Source organism: Natator depressus, chromosome 4, assembly GCF_965152275.1.
Source record: "Natator depressus isolate rNatDep1 chromosome 4, rNatDep2.hap1, whole genome shotgun sequence".
NCBI lineage: Eukaryota > Metazoa > Chordata > Testudines > Cheloniidae > Natator > Natator depressus.
Genome location: NC_134237.1, coordinates 20,207,680 through 20,212,064, shown reverse-complemented (window position 1 = coordinate 20,212,064; position 4,385 = coordinate 20,207,680). Strand labels below are relative to the sequence as shown.

At 33.4% G+C, this 4,385-nt stretch overlaps 1 protein-coding gene across 1 annotated transcript in view; it reads right to left on the bottom strand.

Moving 5' to 3' along the window:
- Positions 1-4,385, bottom strand: part of NUDT9 (nudix hydrolase 9) — a 53,359-nt gene that overhangs the window by 6,962 nt on the left and 42,012 nt on the right. The gene's annotated exons all lie outside the window — the stretch shown is intronic.

Genomic DNA, 4,385 nt, shown 5'->3' with positions numbered 1-4,385 from the left:
ACCTAGCAAGACAGAGTTCCAACACCCTGTCCTCGTACCAGTCAAATCTGTGAAGCCATTATATTTCCATGATACTGATAGATTAACACTTTTGAACAGAGAGCTTACAGAAAGATTTTTGTAGACTGACAGGGTTACTCCCAAAGAAAAACAAACAAATAAAAATTCTAAATCAATGAACAGTAGCAGAATTAAAGAACTTCTTGCGTGACATATCTAAACATTTGTTTCCTGCCTGGAGTTTAACAATCCATAATATCTCTCTGTACACAATAAAAAGAATTGTGCACATGATAGAACTGTTCAGCATACCGCTCTTCAAGTCAACACATATAGTGTGAATTGTGTGGTATACTGCAGAAAACTAGAAATAAGACAACTTTATTTTATTGTCAATGTACCGTATTGCTAGTTTCTTAATATTCTAATAAAGAAAGCATGAAATAAAAGTGTGTTTGGATTTGTTATTTTTTTAAAACCTTGTTTAAAAGAACAGGCATCAGCACAAATGTTTAATTTAAGCATTATTTTAAACTAATCATGAGGTGAGAAGACAAAATATAGCATGCATTATGTTTCAAGTGACCTCTTTAAAAGTGTCATCACCATCACTTTAACTTTCTTCCTTAGAAGGTCAGCACCCCCAGAGGTGATCTGCCAGTTTTGGTCTGTACTGTACATTAACTCATGATATATATTTCTTTGACCAAGGTTAATAAAGCAGCAATCCTTACTGGGTTTTTTACCCTCCCTCATAAATGTAATAACTATAAAAGCCATTAAAACACGGCCTGCCTATAAAACAAAAACACAACAAAGTGTGAGGGTAATTCCTCTGTTTTGCCTGCAATCAGCAAAAATATTTATTAAAAAAAAAATTTAAGCAATAATCTGTCACCCCAAAAGGGTTCTTTTTGTCTTTCAAAACTTTAAAAAAAGTTGGTACCAGCTAACAAACAACCCAAAATACCATCTGTTGCACACACAAAAAAAGTGTTTTGTCTTTTATCTTGTGTTGTTTGTCTTATTGCTAGCATTGTTATATATTATGTTAAAAAAAAACCAACCTACTGCATTAACCAAAAAAAAAAAAAGCATTTTAACTATATTTACAAAAACAATATTGCAAAAAGGCAAAAATCAAAAAATTCTCATGTAGCAAATACCATATTAAAAAAAATTGGTTTTAAAGCAAAAATTATAAATACTATAAACCTAAAGGTAATTAAAAATAAATTAAGTTCCTTGTCACAACTTCAAAATAGTCTCATGCACAAGCAGGCAAATACCACTATAAACTTAATACAAATAAATCTAAAAAAATCTAAAGCATAAAATATGTGGCGGTGGCTAAACACCACCTCCTCGCTGCTATATAAACAAAAAATACAATTAAAAAATAAAACTGTCTTAGCCATAAAATGTACTAAAATGCAAATTCTTAATTTAGCATCACTTCATGCTAAAGTGACACACAAAATGTTTTGGGTAAATCTAAAAATGTTCAGGTATTAACACATCTTTTAAAACAATAAAAAAAATCCTTATTTAACACCTACAAATATTAATAAATGCAATATGTTTCCAGCATAATTAAGGCTAATTTGTTATTAGGTAAAATTATTATTAAAATTACTCACCAAAAATCTATAAAAAGAAAAATATAAAACGTAAGCCCGCTCCCAAAATTAACCATAAAATCCTTTTGGCTACCCCGGGTTATAAATCAATAAACTAAAAAAAAAAAAAATTAAATACCCAAAAATGTACAAAATAAAGCCCTCAAAAATGGGTGTGCTTGAACCTACCTGTCACCACAAAACCATGTAGCAAAAATACCTCATTAAAAACATGTGCAAAACAAACTAAAAATGTAACGCGTTTTATACAACAAACAATGTGTATGCGTTACATCCTAAAAAACAGTATTTTTAAAAAAATACAAATATCAGTCAATAAATAAATGTAATGCCCGTGTATTATATACTAGCAATCACACATACTATTTACCAAAAATAAAAAAGCACAAAGCACTATAACCACTGTTAGAACAATCTAACTAAGCACTTGTTATCAAAAACAAAAATAGCTCAATTTTTACAACATACACAAAAAAATATAAAAAAGCGTGTCGTTCAAATATTACATACAAATAAAAACATGTTAAAAATTGCTAAATCTAAAAAAAACAAAAACAAAAACCTAACAGCCTATCACTGGTACAATGTTTTTAAAGGCTGGTCCCCAACCTTTAAAAGCATATTATCTATTATATTTCACCCATTATTCATTGTGTTAATATTGTCCTGTGTTTGCTTGGTAAAAATGTGTTGTATGTGCTATTAAACACAAAAAAAGTTTGTTAAATTCCAACCACAAGTTCAAATTGTCTCAATATATTGCTATAAAACAATAGTATAAAATATGACCCACTCAAAATTGTTCTTGAGGGGTCAAAAGGGGGACATATAGAAATAAAATTTTATGTTTGTATTTTGTATAATTTAAAATAAAAAATAATAATGTAGCATGTATTGGTATGTATTGGTGTATAATTTAATCACATCCTGCCAGCCACCCTTTTTAAATAGCAAAAAGGAACGGCCTAATGGGCCATTTGGTAAAAACGCATCAGCCAGAATCTGTGTCTGGCTGATTTTAAGGCAGTAACAAATGTTTTAAGGTCATTACCTTATTGTAGCCATAGCAATTTTAAAATAAATTTAAAAATGCCATAATTGTTTTCTTGTGCAATGCAACTTAATGTTCCTGTTTAAAATGTTCTGTGTAAATTAATTCTGTTTTATATGTAAATAAAAAATATATGGGTAAAAAAAAAAAGTATAAAAGCTATCGCTAAACCAAATATACACACAAACACAAATGCAAGGGCACCATAAGGCTGCAACACGCCCCTAATAAAATGCCCAAAAAAGGCAAATTAACAACTTTAAAAATAAAACAAGCACCTATCAATAAAAAACAAAATAGCTGTAATAAAAAAAAAAAACAATTTAAAAAAAACCAAGCACTCATCAAACAACAATTAATTACAGCATAACGGTGCAAAACTCATTGGTCCCAATAAAAAAAAATCACTACATAAACAGGGTGCCTTGCCATAAAACTTTGGGTTCATCCTGCCAAGACTTCCTCAAAGCATCGTGTCGTAACTTACAGAACCCGGCTCCTTCCTACCCATGATCAACCTAGCTGGCCACTAGATTAATCCGGACTCTGAACTGGTAACTATAACACCGACTGGCAGTGAGAGTGAGTGAGTGAGTGAGTGAGTGTGTGTGTGTGTGGTGTAATTAAATGCATATGCTAATTGTTGTATCTTCAATAAACGTGGTGTATTGCCTTTCCCCTAAAAAAAAAATCTCGTGTGCTTCTTATAAGCATATTACTTTTACAGAGCACATTGCCTATGCTATTCCCATGAAGGAGGATCCCTCCCATGGGACTCTTAGCTTGAAATCTCTTATAGAGGATATAATTTTCTGTCTGTATTTTTGTTTCTGTCTGACCACAGTATACCATTACTTGTCTGCTCTTTCCACTGCTATGAGTCACCTAACCAGCTTCAGTGAATTAGAGGCATAGTTTGTTGACACTTTTATGAAATAATTATACATAAAGGATCTATCCTGCTCTCTAAAGCAGCTAAATCCTCCTACCACCACCACTCCATCCCACACCAAACGCTGTAACCCACACCTGGTGGAAGGGGGAGTTTTATAGAGGTTATGAGGAAGGAATCCTCCTGTAACCTTCCAGGTCACAGAGAGGAAGTACAAATAGCTTCATGGCCCCTCTATAGCCCCAAAGGTGCAGAACATCTGAACAGAAAGAGGGCACTGTGACACAAAAACTGGGGGAGTGGTAAACAATGAAGAGGACAGGTCACTGATACAGAGCGAGCTGGATCGCTCGGTAAGCTGGGCGCAAGCAAACAATGTGTGTTTTAATATGGCTAAATAGGCTAGGTGGGCGATACTTACAGGAGGGATGAGTCTATCCCAGGAAACTGAAAAAAGATTTCGGGGTTGTGGTGGATAATCAGCCGAACATGAGCTCCTAGTGTGACGACGTAGCCAAAAGGGCTAATGCAATCCTTGGATGCATAAAGAGGGGAATCCCGGGTAGGAACAGAAATGTTATTTTACTTCTGTATTTGGCACTGGTGCAACTACTGCTGGAACACTGTGTCGAATTCTAGTATCCACAATTCAAGAAGAATGTTGAAAAACTGGAAAGGGTTCAGAGAAGAGCCACAAGAATGATTAAAGGGTTACAGTGATAGCCTCATGTAGCTCAATATATTTAGCTTAACAAAGAGAAGATTAAGGGGTGACTTGATTACCATCTGTACGTAGCTACAT